This window comes from Danio rerio, chromosome 3 (genome assembly GCF_049306965.1).
Source record: "Danio rerio strain Tuebingen ecotype United States chromosome 3, GRCz12tu, whole genome shotgun sequence".
NCBI lineage: Eukaryota > Metazoa > Chordata > Actinopteri > Cypriniformes > Danionidae > Danio > Danio rerio.
In genome coordinates this window covers 26,317,911-26,335,692 of record NC_133178.1, presented here as the reverse complement: position 1 = coordinate 26,335,692, position 17,782 = coordinate 26,317,911, and positions in this window count along the sequence as shown.

Below are 17,782 nucleotides of genomic sequence, written 5' to 3'. Positions count from 1 at the left end.
TGATGTTTTTAGCTAAATGTTTCAAGTCTAATTTCATCTTTTTAGCAAAAATTAAATAATTTTAAGTACAGCTACACGATTCCTACAAGTTAATTACCCAACACTCAGTATGTTAAAACATGAACATGACACTGAACCTTTGCATTTTGCAGAAAAATAATAATAAAAATGTAATTACATATTTTTAAAAATAAGATTGCAAAGAAACCCAAGTCTCAAAATAGTACAGTAAAATAAATAAAACGAACAAAAAAACAGTATATATAGCAGTCCATATTATTGTGTCTTTTAAAACTTCAAGATGAACAAAACAAAATTTTCCACAAAAAGGGCACAGCGTTTCGCTTCTTACACTGTGCCCTTTTTGTGGAAAATGTTGTTTAGTTCATCGTGAGGCAAAGACACAAACAGACACAAATACATTAATTCAGATGAAGGCTGACAAAATAAAGGGTATTTACACCAGGCCCGTAGCCAGCTTGGTGAAAGGTGTGATATTTTTTTTTCTCAAAATGTGGACCTTTTTGCAGTTATTCATCCTATTTTCTATTTAATTATGAGACTGAATACTAAATACTTGGGTAATGGCATTTTAAGTTCTATTTTTAGCTGGATTAGCTTGTCGGATGGTTATCATAACCACACTATTTAATGTACCAAAATATTTCCTATACTACTTAAATATGAATGAAAGCTTAATTGTTTTAAATTAAAAACTGTAACCTATTGTCATTTATTAGGCAAATAACAAACTGGCCAGCACATTCAATTTTCCTTAGTCAGAATTTGCGTATTTGAAGAAAAGTTTTTAAACATAATAATAATAATAATAATAATAATAAAACAGCTTCACAATTTTCCCATCCTCTCTTCATTTGAAACCCCATGGATAAAAACAAAAGCCAAATTAGTATTCAATTTCATTGTAATATGGACTGCTTTTTAATCTGACATTATTTGTTTAAAGAATAAGAGATTTAGAATAAAAGTTAGTTGTAAAATGTATTCTCTATTCAAAAACAATACAGTAGTGAAAGATGACTTCTCTTATGTCAGACTATGATTTCTTGCACAGCTGGATATTGGACTCATGAAAAATAATTGTGCACTGGCCAAAACTGATTAGCTGAAGTCACACTGAAGCAACATCCAACGGAGAATTCAGATTGGTCTTAAAGCTTTTTACAATGGGTTATTTTCACTTTATGATGGCATAGCAGTCTGAATAGGACAAATGAGCTTATGTATGGGGGAAAATCTAGAACTTTGTCAGTGAGGGGTGGATCTTTCGAAGCCCCCTTGCCCACACATACATAATTTCTGTAAAAAAAAAACAATAATTAATGAAAACATATTTTTAAGGACTATTTTAACAAGAACAAAAGGGAGTTTCAGAATAAAACATTGTGTTTCTGAAAATGTAATTGTAAACCTTATACATATGTTGTAAGTTATTGTACATATTTGTATTTTTAAATGTTAAATTGTGCAAGTTTCATGATTTAATTTAATCATGTAATAATTAAGACTTTTTATTTACTAAAAATGCATAGATCTTTCAAACAGTGTTCATGACAACATAATAATGTGGGAAACAAATAGAAATAGACTCCAGAAGAGTAAAACAGAAAAAAAAACTTATAATCATAATCTGGAGAGAAGCGACATTGTGACAACCGTCATGCAAATGGAAGCAACAACTTCATAAATGCTTAAATATACCATTATTGTTGGTCCTGTTTGACAGGATCAGGATTACAGGATCATTGTTTGACAATGTTCATGGTGACCTCTATCTCAGAAGTCATTGAACATTGAAATGTTTTAATAATTCACATGAAAGTAAAGGGTCATTATTTCTGGAATGTAATAAAATTGTAATATTCTGCCCATTAAATGACACCGCACAGCACAGCACATTTTCTTCCTTTGATTTTCAAGTGACCCCATACATTTACAATGAACTGTCCTCAGGTGCTTTGGGGTGAATTACAGGACACCGAGAGCAGCTCTTTTTTTCTTACTGTACCTCAGCAGTATGAATGTGTGTATGTGTGAGTGCTCATTGTCATATATACAGTATGTGTCTGTGTGTGTGTCCCATGATAAGATTTGAGACTGATGACTGCAGTGAGTTAATGCTTGATGTGAATGAGAAGACTGATGAAGCATACTTTTTTTTGCCAGTAAAAGTATGCAAAAAAAGTATTTCAAGTTAATATCATTATAAAAATATATAAAAGGAATATAATTCAGTGTAATTTAAAACATTATGGTGTATAGCATTGCCAGAAAAATATTATTTTATTAATAAAGCAAGAAAACATTTTTTTTAATTCTTCATTATTAAAATAACACTTTTATAAAAAGAGTTGTACCATTTGTTTAAAGGAGATAAAAAAATCAAACAGCTGAATGTTTTCCATCAACTTGGAAAATTTTGTTCTATACAATTTTAGGTTATGAAATTTATATTTCTGAGATTTTAAAAATAGCATTATTATTATTATTATTATTATTATTATTATTATTGTTAAATCAAAAACCAAATATGCAATTTGATGGCAGTTTTTGTTCGATTATGGAGAAATCCCAAATGTGTGGATCAAACAGGAAAAGCAGTTATGCCTGTTTAAGACTGTATTTATTGCCACTGTCATATAAATTGCTTTAAATTCGACTTTCCCATTTGTCAGCAACAGTTTTTTATTATTATTTTCAAACTATCTCTATAAACTACTTCTTTAAAATAATATTATATTTATAAATGGGGTAATAATAATAATAAATAAATAAAATTATATTTACAAATGGGATAATCATAATATAATATAAGGAATATTATATTTATGGCATAATAATAATAATCTAAAATAAAAAACAATATATTTATAAATGGGATAATAACAATGTAATATAAAGAATATTATATTCATGGCATTATAATATTAAATAACAATATATTTATAAATGGGATAATAATAATATAAAATAATATTGTATTTATAAATGGGATAATAATAATAATGTAATACATGGAATATTATATTTATAAGATAATAATATTAATATAAAACAAATAATAATATATTTATAAATGGGATATTAATAATATTATATAAATAATATTATATTTATAAATGGGCTTATAATAATATAATATAAATAATATTATATTTATAAATGAGCTAATGGTAGAATTTAAACATTTTTTAAATAACATTTTGGTTTACATAAAGCAAACTCGTGTCTTTATACGAAGTGTTTAAGTTATTTGTATGACTCGTTTTTTGTTTATTTCTTATAGATTTGTTGTACAAATACACACACTGTTTTACAAATATATTTAAAAATGTGATTAGTGCCTTGGTTAATGATTGTAATGTGAATGTGAATAAAAAGTGATGGCTGCACTAGCTCAGCACTGGGTGGCGCTGCTACCACAGCAATGTGACTACTGGCATAGGAAGGAAAATGATGAAATATAATCATCAAGATCATTCAAGCCTGTCCAATGTTATTCAGCAGCCTGCAGACTTTCCCAAAACTAAAAACATCTTGCAGTAGTAAAGGAAGTGCATGTGGCGTATAACTAGTAGTAGGCTATTCATGATAAACATATTGAAATAGTCACTGAGGTAACACTAACAAATAGAAGCGTAACATAAGCATAATTAGTAAAACATAATACATATCGCGAAATATACGACAGACATGAAACTAAAAATTAAACCACATGGATCAGAGATCTCATTGTATTTATCACGTAGGCTATACAACTTATTACAAATGCTTCTGAAAACAAAACAATTCCATCAATATTGACACTAGAAGGACGCTAGTTATTAAGCACCATTATGACTGCATGCCAATGGTGTATCAGATTCAATAAGCAGCTTAATTTGCGGACAAAAGGCAGAAGTTTGCAGATGCTAATTGACACTTAGCAGATTTTTTTTTATCAATTGTCTTATATTCTGTCCAGCCCTCACTTGAGGTTAAATACATTTGAACATGAGAACAATAGTGACTGTTACTTTGTCCCCTACCAGGGTCGCCCTCGGGGCACAACAAAATTCCTTTGTTGAATGACTTAAACCCCAAACAACCTTGTTTAGGCAACTGGATATTGGCTCATTTGTTTTTTATAGCAATTTTTGATAACCTTACAACAACAAGGTTTAGTTTTTACAAAAAAATATCCTCCAAAATCTTATTTATTGTTTGACTGAAGTAAACATTAGAATAAATAAAAGCTTTATTTAGGATAACTAACTGTAAAATTTTTAATATATTTTACTTTTGCAGTTATTATTTGCAAAATTTAAAAATATTCAAAATATATAGGCCTAATACAAATATATATAGCATAAATTATTTAGAAACATTCAGGATTGTGTCTTTAGATTGCTTAAAATAGTTTAATGTATACAATTTAAGAGCATTTTAACCATTTAAAACATGTTTTTCAGACCAGGCTTGTTTAATTAAATTAAATTAAATTAAATTAAATTAAATTAAATTAAATTAAATTAAATTAAATTAAATTAAATAAGCCACCTTGAGGCGCAACATCTGATATTTATTTGGATTATTTTATGTAGACTTTTATCGACATAATCTGAATAAATAGGATTAATACATTTTCTTGTGAAATATACGTCATTTTGGCTATTTCAATTCATTCACTTATTCATTTATTAATTTTCCTTCGGCTTAGTCTATATTTCAGGGCTTACTACAGCAGAATAAACCACCAACTATTCCAGCATATGTTTTACGATGCAGATGCCCCTCCAGCTGCAACCCAGTACTCGGAAACACCCATACACACTCATTCACACACACTCATACACTACAGCCAATTTAATTCATTCTATTCACCTATAGTGCATGTCTTTGGACTGGAGAAAATCGGAGAGGCCAGATGAATACCTAAAATACAGGGAGAACATGCAAACTACACACAGAAATGCCAACTGGCCCAGCCGGGACTCAAACCAGTGACCTTCTTGCTGTGTGGCAACAGTGCTAACCCCTGAGCCACCATGAGTTACTATTTTAATTGTTGCTTAAAAGTCTGACAGGGAATGTAAACTTACAAGCAAAACTGTACCTTTACTAAACCACCTGAGAAATCTGACCCCTGCAGGCTGTTTTCAGAACTTCCTTTATTTACAATACAATACAATACAATACAATACAATACAATACAATACAATACAATCTTTTTTTACCAGGCCTTCTTTATCTTTTAAATTGCACTTGAAAACACCTGGTTGCCTTTATGACCTTTTATTTATTGCTTTGTCCACTATGATGAACCTTTGCTTTATAGCAGAAGCTCTTTGGCAAACCCGCAGTTTCTCCTCTCCATCTGAGTGATTGTCAATGAAATATCACAGTGTACTCTGAATTACAGCACCTTTCTCCTGTTCTATATAGGAGAGACTTCTGAATGTACCAGGAACTGACCATCAACCATTTATGAAGCCCATAAACTGACCCTGACAAGAAAGTAATATCAGCCAACAAACCACATTTAACTTTCTCACTCCACAGCTGCTATTGATCCAGACTGGGACAATGACCTGCAGTCGTTTAATGAGGACTGATATATCAAATCCTGTGCATGTGACATTTATGAGAGGTTTATGATACTGTGTGTTTGCCATGTTATGTGTATGTGGATGAACGAATGGTTTAGCAACTTTTACTATTATTACCATGATCACCACTGTATTTATGTAGTGTGTATGAGGTATTCAAGTACATTCAAAAATTAATCATTACATCTATTTAGCAAACCAGAGCCCTAAAATCACACTTGTCAATTGACAAATTAGTTTTTCATTTAAATTATTTAAAAGTTTATTTAAATTAAATAAATGACAAAACTAAATAAAAAAACATTTCAAGAAGGCAAATGCAAACCAATATCAAAAATAATTTTCTCTGTAAAATTTTATTTGCTAAATTAGAGAAAACTAATATAATTGGTTTAACTTTTCAAAGAAAAATAGATAACCATATTAAGTTACATAATAAAAATGACAGCGAAACAATAAACTCAGGACAGTTTGACAAATATTGCAGCTGTTGGACAACATAATGTACTTTTGCTGCTTTTTTAAGGCAAAAATGTAGTTGTTTAGATTGCATCTATGCTGTTTATTTATAAGGATAGTGTCTATTTAAATATTTATAATTTCTGAGATACAGTGTGTCAACATTCATCAGCTCATACTTAGCAGGGAAAAGACGGTTGATGTTGTCTGTCAACAAGATAGTGACAGAGACAGCAAAATTAGCCCTTAGAGGAGAAAAACCCAGCGTAATTTCTAACTACAGCTAATCAAATCCTTATTAAAGTGGTGAGTGGCATTCTAAGTCGATCTCTCTCGTTTGTATGTTGTAGTGATGTATTTGTAGCACAGTAATTGTAGTCTATTGAGAGTGAGATGGGACTCACATATCAGGAATGTATATATTTTTTGTTGGGCACTCTTTGTATAACCCTGAGTTACTTTTTGGTTGGCCATCTGTTTGTTTCTAATGAGTCTCCTGTTTTCGTTAATGCAGACTAATTCAGTGAAAAGAAAGAAGAAATGCTTGCATGTGTTTAGTGTTTTTCTTTATCACCAACACAACAGTAATCTGCTAGTGTTTGCTTTGCTTTGTTTTTTTCAGGGTTAATTATTATGATATCCCGATTGCAACAGAGAAATACTGGGAAATCTCTGTAGACAGATGGCATTTCATGCTGTTTAGCCTTATAATCTGATAATGTGAGCAAAATCACATGTTTTTTCATCACTTTAGACATTACGCTAGAGAATCATTTAAATACTAGCTTTAAAGTGACATTGGTGAATTAGTATTGGCTTCTGCTGTTCTGATGTTAGCTGCAGATATGAATGAATGGTGGAAGAAAGTAGTTCCTCATATAATGGGATTTTTAGACTCTCCATTTTTGATTTTCTTTCTCGTAGCAGTGCAATATGTCTGTATTTACTAAGGCACTTGGCCTGTTCACGCCTTCCACCAGTGCCAATATACAACTGTATTGCACTGCTATTCGTATTATATTGCTTGTGTGTGTGTATTGTATTGTATTGTAATGTAAATAAAGACACACAAACACACACACACAGTATATATATATATATATATATATATATATATATATATATATATATATATATATATATATATATATATATATACATACTGTAATACTAATATATCAATCATAATAATAATATTATTAATAATAATAATAATAATAATAATGATACTACTAGTAATCTAAACAACAATAAAATAAATAAATAAATAAATAATAAAAATACAAAATAATATATTTGTTCTGCTTTTTTCCCCACAAATAAAAGAAATATCTCAATAAATATATTTCTCAAAACAACAGACATCATTAAATATGACAAAAAATTCATGTAAAAGTTGGTTTCATATTTTCTGTCATAATATATGTTTTGAAATGCATAATAAATCCTTATCTGACATTTTTTGAAGCGGGTTTCTATTTAATGCTACTACTACTAAAGAATCTCCATGGCAATTTATTTCTATTTCTGCATGCAGGGGTCAAGTTAAAGCTGCTCAAGCAAATAAGCAGAATAAAAAAATCAAATAAGTACAGTCTCCTACCAAAAGCAATAGATCTCCAGCAGCTCGACCTCTAAATAAAGGCATATGAAAACAAAGCAGGAGGCTTATAAAGGATTTAATGTGACGCCTCTGCAAGTCAATGCAACAACGGAAAAGAAAAAACAAACACAGTCTGACTCAGAGCTGACATTAGGCCTGGAGTAGATGAATTGCTAATTTGGGTTGCTTGCTTTGTGTTGAGCAGCATCTATTGTGAAAAGCATGATCAGATCCTTAATTATCTGAAATCAAAGCATCAATCATTTCATCTAACTCAACTGAATCATTTAGCACATGAACATCACATGACGTCTTATAAAATATTGAGATAAAGACTGATGAAGTGGACTAATAAATTATACATTTTCTCCAGATTTTCATTAATATGTAATATTAGTATAAATGATACTATTAATTTGCAATAATTATTAATAGTATATATGAGAGGCTATTTGTATGTATTTGCGGAGACATTGAAGTCGACGTTTTGATTATTTAATCCAGGCTCATTGAAAAAACCTGCTTCAGCCTATTTTTATTTGCAAAATAAAAAATGTGCTGCTGGGTTGTTTTATCTCAGTTTCAGATGACAAATAATCTAGAGGGTGCTGTCTACAATTTTGCAAATCTGAAATATGTTACGAAGGGTACGTTTTGTTGTCCGTTTCAGATACACGTCTTTCTTGTACACATTCACGAGAAGATGAGACTTGTCATATACAGATCAAAAGCACAATGTGCACAAAGTCCACTCAAAAAAAAAAAAAAAACAAACAAACAAAAAAAAAACAATAGTATCCAGATGCAGACTTGAATTTGAAAGCTGAAACTACATATCTCAGAGATATTGCATGCAGCCAAAGACCATAGAATACACAAGACATGTCACTTGTATAGTTTTGAATGGGGGAGAGTGTAACTGTCAATATGGCAAATAATAGTCCCGCCTACTAGTACAGGAGTCAATCATTAATAGACTGACAGAGAAGCTCAGACCAGACATCTGCTTTTACGACAGTTTGGTAGTCAACAATCAAATCAGCGAATACTTGCTTCACAGACATAAGAAATATTTCTAGATACAGCTTGAAATCTGTACTTTTAAATGAACCGAGTGCACTTGAAAACAAATTTTTTTTTGGTTTTGTAATCTGCATGAAACAAACGCGAGGTACAGTCCGTCCTGTCAAATGCACATCACATGACAGCAACTACTCAACACTCATCACAAACCTGTAAACAAAGAGTCTCTGTCATTTCTGGAGGAGATTCGCCACCGTTGTGAATTACTTTTGAAGAGCACACGATCAGACGATCATTATCCAAAGGCATATTGTGAACTCACAATAACAAAGCTTTAGTGACATACGTGTTTGTAAACTTGTCTGAGGTTGTTTATTACGTCTGAGAGACTACACTGTGAACACACTGCACTGCATCTACATTGTTCCACATTACTTAATTCAAACAACTGACATAGATATACAAAACGTATATGCATTCATTCATTCAATAATTAATTTTTCTTTGGCTTAGTCCTTTTATTTATCAGGGGTCACCACAGTGGGATGAACCACCAACTCCGGCATATGTTTTATGTAGCGGATGCCCTTCCAGCTGCAACTCAGTATTGGAAAACACACACACACACACGCACGCACGCACGCACGCACGCACACACACACACACACACACACACACACACACTCAAACACGGGGGGAACTTGGAAGCTCCACACATAAATGACAACTGGTCCAGCCTAGACTCAAACCAAACAACCTTCTTGCTGTGAGGAAACAGTGCTAACCACTGAGCCACCATAAACTATGTGGTGTAAATATCAATACCCCCTTTTGTTAAACACATATAATGCAATTAGATACAAATAGAACATAATGATGTCAGTAATAAGCAAACGTCCACACCTTTAGCATCTTTTGAGCAGAGCTTAGCTATTTTTCATTTAAAAGTGTTGGTAACACTTGATTGATTAGTTTTTATAACCTTTGGCGTAAGATGTTTGCCTTGAGTGTCATCTTGACAACAGGATGCACAAATGACAATGTTCCATTCAAGCAGATAGACACATCTTACATTATTAAGGTAATCGATTAATTGTTTAATAATAAAAGCACCAATTGAACTGTTTAATTCTGTGTAAAATGGCATCCTTGATCTGCCTCATTCATTGTAGGCTTTGCTCAACAAAAGAAGGTAGAGGCCTGAAGTAACCCAGAGCACACACTTTTCCGCATTAGTCCCCATTTCCAGACACCAGGCTTTGACAAGTCTTCTATTTTCTTTAACTGTCTCTCTGAATTTAATGAAAAATGCAACACCACTTTCCCATCCTGAACTTGCTCGTCTGCAGACCTTAAATTATGGATGCTGGCCTCAGAGCTGATCTATGAGCACAAAGTGATGCAGTGTTGAAAACATACAAGAACTTTTTTTTTTTTTTACCTTTGTGGCTCTGTGCTGCTGCTCTTCTCTTAGAGAAGCTGAAGTGAAGTTGCAGGTCTGCATCAGGTTGAAATGGAACATTTCTGATGGATTATGTTTCTTGACACCTCGTTCAGTCCAACAGATTGATTGTATTTTGGATTCTTATTTCCTTACAAGTTTTGGTGTTTCATGCCATGAAATGTTTTATGGTTAGTTTTCATGCCCTGGTATTTTTTTATATAATATAATATAATATAATATAATATAATATAATATAATATAATATAATATAATATAATATAATATAATATAATATAATATAAGAGATTGTTGTTTCTTATATTCAGTATAGGACAAAGCACTAGAGAGTCTGACCTCTCTAATGGAAAACCCTTTGTTAAGGCTTGTCTCAACTAATAAGAGTGGATGCTTGCAATGTCAAATGCTTAAATTATTGATTCATTGGGTTGCGGCTCATCTAATGGTTTTAAAAATTAAAAGAATGGATTATCCCCATCATAGGGAATTTAGATCAAATTGAAATTCTATTATTAAGAAGCTTTTACTGAAGAGGAATTGCGGGATTATTAGTTTCCTTTGGTATTTGGGGGCTTTATTATTAGCTGTAGCTGGAAGCACATGCTGGATGTGAATTATGTATAGCATAGCAATTTTTTTTCTTTTCTAGTCGACATTTGGGGATGTGCTGTATTTTCAGACTAAGAAAGTGTGAAGTTACCAGTTACTAAAACTGGACATTTAAAACTGGACAAAAATTTCTGTTGCAACATTTTAGAAAATATGGTCAGAGTTTGGTGTAAACAACACAAAAGCATGGACCAGTCTTGACTTGTATCAACTGTTCAGGCTGATGGTGGTGTAATGATTTTCCCTTTGAGCCCCTTTGTACCAACTGAGCATCATAAATAAATATATATATATATATATATATATATATATATATATATATATATAATAAAATAAATATATAATAAAAATACAAAAGTACATATATACTGTTTGAAGGAAGAAATAAAGTCAGTTATGATTTTAGTATTGTCAAAACACACTGAGGAGTTGACACGAGAAGTGTAGAAATCAGAGCAGTTTATTGAAAACAACTACGTATTGAAAGTCTTAACGGTTGAATGAGAGTTTGCGAAAAAGATGGGGAAATCTGGTGTAGACACACGACACACACCAAGAGAAAACACAGAGACACTGGAGCAGAATAAATGCTGGAACCAGCAAAATGCTAGAAAGTGGCAAAACGCTGGAAAGTGGTGAAACGCTGAAAGTGTCGAAACGCTAGAACTGGCAAAATGCTGGAACTAGTGGAATGATGAAACTGGCCAAACGCTGGACTTGGAAGAACGCTGGAACTTGTCAAACCCTAGAACTTGCCAAATGCTGGAACTGGCAGAACGACAGAACTGTTGAAACGATGGTACTGGCGACATGCTGGAACTGGTGAAATACTGAAATTGGCAAAACAATGGAACTAGTGAAACACTGGATCTGGCAAAATGCTTGATGTAGTGAAAAGCTGAAACTGCCGAAACGCTGGAACTGGTGAAACAATGGAACAGGTGGAACAATGTAACTGGCAGAACGATGGAACTGACAGAACGCTGTAACTGGCGAAATGCTGAAACTGGCGAAACTATGGAACTGGCAAAACAATGGAACTGGCGAAACGCTGGAACTGGTGAAATGCTGAAACTGGTGAAATTATGGAACTGGCAGAACGATGGAACTGGTGGAACGATGGAAATGGCAGAATGCTAGAACTGGTGAAAAGCTGAAACTGGCTAAACGATGGTACTGGCAAAACAATGAAACTGGAAAAACAATAGAACTGGTGAAATGGAAATGGCAAAAAAAAAATATAACTGGTGAAACAATGGAACTGGTGGAACAATGGAATTAGCGGAACGATGGAACTGGCGGAACGATGGAACTGGCGGATTGTTGGAACTGGTGAAACCCTGAATCTGGCAAAGCGATAAAACTGCCTGACAGGTATACAACACATTGAGAATTTTATTGTTTTGGTTTTGTCCTTTTCTATGTTTTTAACATGGCCTTTTCTTTTAGGTAGAAATTTTGTTTTGATCATCCTAATCTTGCAGATGTTTTACATATACACAAGGGCGTGGTAGTGGGGGGAAAAGTGGACCTGACTACCCAGGGCCCCGTCTAGAGAGAGGGCCCTTTGAAATCCCACCAATTTTTTTTTTTTTTTTTTTTTTTGTAGCCTACTTCGAATTAATTGGCTTCTCCAATTGATGTCAATGTCATTATTTATTTGAAAATATATTGATAACACCCCCCCAACCCCCACCCCCCGAAATGGTTTAGTCCACCCATAGACTGCAGCCGGCGGCAAACAAGTAACACAGTGAGTCTAGAGCCTGATCATGCTGCGCAAAAAGCCCAAATCGGGCTTTCAAAAAAAAGAAAGACAGGAAGGAAAAAGAAAGGAGGCAGAATGAGGGAAAGCAGCAGATGACTGCTTTCTTTTCAAAAGGTGAACTGAGTTTGCTTGTCATGAAACTACATCTAATTAAAGTTAACATAGTCAACTCCAAACAGCTAATGCTAATGCAGGGCTCGAAATTGCGACCATTTGGGTCGCATACAGTATAATGCTGATTTGTGTACAGTCATTACTAGGGAAACCATAATATTTCAGCGCTCCTAAAGCGCCCCCTTGTGACAGAGAATGAATTTTTATTTCCAATAATTTTTTTAGCTGTTTATGGTCAAATTATTGCAATTATCGATCCATGTGTAAATGTGAAAGAAGTTAATGTGCCGTTTAAAAATCTAAACAATTAAGTAATACTAATATAAGAAATTATATACTTGATTTATCCCTTTTAATGGTATAAATGTTGAAATGCCATTGTATTAGATATTTTGTGTCTGTATACGTCTGCAACATGTTTGTTAAAGATCTCTTGATCTGGAAAGCACCTGCTGTATACAAACGTCTGGCAGACGTCTGTATGATGTCAGTTTTACACACATTCTGAATCGCAAACATCTTAAAGATGTCTAATAGAAGTCTATTTCACATCTGATAGGTAACGTCTTGTAGATGTCTTGCAGATGTGAATGCAGACGTCAAATAGACATCTCCGAGATGTACGTGTGCTAATCAAAATCGGCCATTAAGAATCATGATCGGCGCATAACTAAAAAGAAAATGGGTGCTCCTAAATTTTTTGGGATGCTCCTAACTTTTTGAAGTTGGGAGCACCAGTGCTACCAAGTAAAAAAAGTTAATTTCGAGCCCTGTAATGTATGTATGCTAATGTTAAATCTTTAGCTTAGTTTGTCAACCAGGCTGCTTGTTGCTGTAAGTAAATTATGGGCCAGGCCAGCTAACGTCAGGTTGCCAACATTAACCAGTTTCAGAAACAACCAGCGGTTCCGACACACCAGCAGAAGCAGCACTCAATGGTGGTGAATGAAAGAACCAGTCATTATTATAATCTGATTTGATTATAGATTAAAACACTATTTGTGCATGTTTATATTCAAATAATTAAAAAAATTGTGTAGGGGGCCCACTGACATTGAGAGGGTACAGGGCGCAGAATTTGGTGCTACGCCCCTGCATATACAAAAACATATTAAAAAAATAACATATGACAACTTTTTAAAAAAATATTCCTTTATTTCAGCAAGTTGAAACTTTGTTTACTTTTCAAAAGGATGACCATTGTGCTGCTTGGAAATCTTGCTGAAGTTTTCATGCCATTATAGCGTCAGACCCCTTGATTCCATTGGGTGGCTTAAACTTAACGACACATCTTCTTAATTGGGCAGAGTTGCGTTCATTTAAAATGAATGATATCTAAAGTGAGTCCATCTCATGGGCCAAGCAGAGAGCACTGCATCGGTCAGTCCGAGTGAATACTTAATAATGCATGTATCCATTAGTCAGCAGAAATTACCCAAGCGAGACAACATTTTTGCATGCCAGCAAGAGTGTTGGAAACACCAATTATTTGGGGAGGTAATTAATGGACTAGAGGCCATCACTCGCAGCTAGGCCAGCAGAGCATAAAGACTCAAAAGAGTGCTCTGATAACTGCACAGCGAGAGAGACATCGCCACGCTGAGTCATTTTTATATTCACAACTGTATTTTGGGTTGGATAACAAGGTCCCAGATTAAAGGAGGGGGTTATTAAGATGCAAGAATCGTGTCTTGAGTGCACTTTCAGAGTGGGGCAATGTTTTCCCTCGGTGATTCCAGTATTAATGAAATGTGTTTTAAACAAAAGCAAAGTGGGTCAAAGAAGCTATAATTCTTCTTGAGCCATACTTTGATGCAAAATATAAAAGCGCAAAGTTTTGACCTTGAGTTTGTATTCAATACCTGCTCCCCTGAGGTCAAATGCGGCTCATCACCAAGGACGGGCACAGGCATAGGCATTTGGTTTCTGCCTCAGAAACACTGTTTAATTGCTTGCTTTCTAACAGTGTACATTTAGGTGTCAGGTATTATTTGTATATATTTATTTAGTTATTGGGAGTGGGGGACTTTGATAATGTCTCTGGGGCACCCCCTAAATCAATGGGCCTTTTGAATCGTCCAAACTGTTTATTTAACTTATATATTTGTTCTATTTTATTCATTTAAGCTTGTAATAAGTTTAAAATATGTTATGCAGATTTAAAAACCTACAAAATCAAAACCATCAATTTAAACTTATGAAATCTTTTCAAATAGAGTTAAAAGTCATATTGTGAAATTGCATTCATAATGCAATATACAGTTGAACTCAGAATAATTAACCTCTCTGAATTAATATCCCCTCTGTTAATTTTTTTCTTTAACTTGTTTAAAAGAGAGAAGATTTTCTTAACACATTTCTAAACATAATAATTTGATTATTTCCTTGCTCTGTTAAACATCATTTAAGACATATTTACAAAAGGAAAAAAAAGGGGTCAAAGGGGGTTTAATAATTCTGATTTCAACTGTATATTGCAGAAAAACAAAATATCGCAATGTCAGTTTTTTCCAATATTGTGCAGTCCTATTCGGAACAAAAATACACTAAACACGGTCACTTGTCAGAATAAAAGAAAATACTAAATCAAATTCAAGGTGCAGCAAAAATTGGAAAAAACACGTTCACAGTACTAGAAATACATCTTGGAGTCTGGTGTAAACAAACCGCACACAAAAAACAAAAACAAAAACAAAAAAACACAAATATGAAATATAGATAAGAAAGTGACTATGGAGTAGAAGTAGTTTAGACTGTTCGAAAATACAGTGCTCAGCATATATAAGCTAGACAATATTTTATGTGTGTTTATACATTAGATTAGTCAGTACTGAAGCCAAATATGGAGCTTATCTAACAAAATAACTTATAATAATGGTCAAAAAACTAGTACACCCAAATGTATATGTTATATGTTAAAAACTTTTTTAAATACAAATTAAAAAAAGGAAAAATCAAGAGAAGCAAAAAAATGTAAAAAATTTAGTGGAAATTTTGTAGGTTCTAATTTTTTTTTTTTTTTTTGCAATATTTGGCTTTAATTTAATTGTTTTATCTTTCTATTTAAAAATTTGGTGACTAAAATATTATTTTAATAAATATATCTGTTTAATAAATCTGTTTTGTTTAAATGCACCAAAAGACATTGCCTATATTCACTGATAAATGGATACAAATATTCATTTTCAAAATGGGATGTACTTAATTATGCTGAACACTGTATGAAGTACATGCACCATCTAGAATGAAATACAGTAAATATGTGCAAAGTTGAAATATTTGATGAAATATAATAAAATATTTAAATGTAATGTTCCACTGGATTGCCTTGGAATGCAGTTTTATTCAATGCATGACATTATTTTTACTAAAACAGGATGTGTGGGTGTGACATGCCATCTGGCTCCTCCTCTACTTTAGTAATTAGCCAATTGCACTTTTTTTTGTCCTGATGGTTTGTGACACTGAACCAGCAAACCATTCCTGACCAATGCACTATACACCAAGAACTGATGATGCCTTGTACTGTCCTTGTGGAAGCAAGTGGTTTTCAGTGTTGGACTTTAGAAGTGGAGACTATAAGATTGCAATGACCGAGGGAGATAAAGAAAAGACTGCTTTAATCTGCCCTCTTGGGATCTATCAATTTGAGCAAATAATCACAGGAGCACCAGCCACATTCCAAAGACTAATGGAGAGAACTGTGGGTGACATGCATCTACGATGCTAAAATGGCTGTCCAGTAAACAAAACATTTCATCCGATCCTTTACAATCTTCTAACCATCAAGCCACTCTGTTTTTGCTGTAAGTGGAAACTATAATGTCAAAACCAAACATTTGTGTTGCTTTATTACTATGCAAACCAGCAAAACTGTGAAGTTTATTTATAAACTAATTTCGAGAGGATCACATGCTTATGATTGTACACGTCTGGTCCAATGACTGTAAAAATATGGTCAAGGTGACAGCTCCTTTTCCCATTGAACATTTTGAATGCAAAATGCTTCATGACGGGCACAAACTGGCGCGAAAAAAAAAAAAAAAACTGCTAAAATTGGAACCTGGGCTTGCGCAGAATGACTACCTGATGGAGCCAGAGGCGGAGCAGCGAAATCAAGCTTTCAACCAAACGCTTGTACATCAAATCAACCACGCCCTCTGAACATCTCATTTGACCAGCCGTAACTGCACTATAACAAAGGCTCGCTATTAGAAATATAAGCACTTACATTTAAAAACATGTAATAAGTAATACAGGTCTATTTGTTATATAAGATTCTTTGTCTGGAACATTAATATTTTAGAACTGCAAATTCAGTAGATTAACTCGACATGCCAAACTCAAAATGTCAGAGACGTCCTGTAAATCAAGTTTAAATAACGTTCCAGGAGATGGATGTAGAGTTTTGTCTTCCTGATTATTATTTCAGACCCATAAAGAGAATTACTGCTACATAACAATCGCATGTATTTTCCCCGTCATGGCTAGGTGTGTATCAGCAAACTAAGATAAAGCCCAATAAAGCCCTCACTTTACTGAATAAACAAAGATCCGTCAGATCCCGTAGGTCAGAAAGTAGTTTACTGCTGATCAAACTGAAAATGAACATTGATACTTCAATCTCCACCCGAAGCTCTGACTGGCTGCTGAAGCTGTCAATCACAACTGTCAATCTCGATGACACGCCCTGTTTTTATAGCATTAAATTACTGGCTAAAAACATACTGTTTACAAGAACAAAGATCTGAATCTATATCAGTAGTGCCTCTATTGACCAAAACATTTATTGCAAGTGTAATTTATTATTATTATGTTTTTATTCAGGCTCAATTCTCATTCATTAACACCGAGCAGGTGGGGTTTATGCTCTAACGGCCAGTAGCGTCACTCAAAAGCAGGCATGTGGCACACTTGGTCTGGTCCTGCATTAGCCAACAACTGATTCAACAATCAAATGATTCCTAACTCACTATAAATAACCAGAGTTATCTCAGTATCTTCGTCTTGAAGACCACCCCACCCACCTCTACTCTCCTTCCTTTTAGATGGGCAACACAGCGGCCTTGTGATTTTCATTGTTGCCTCACATCAAGAATGTCTCTGGTTAAAATCCCTAGTAAACCAGTCGACAT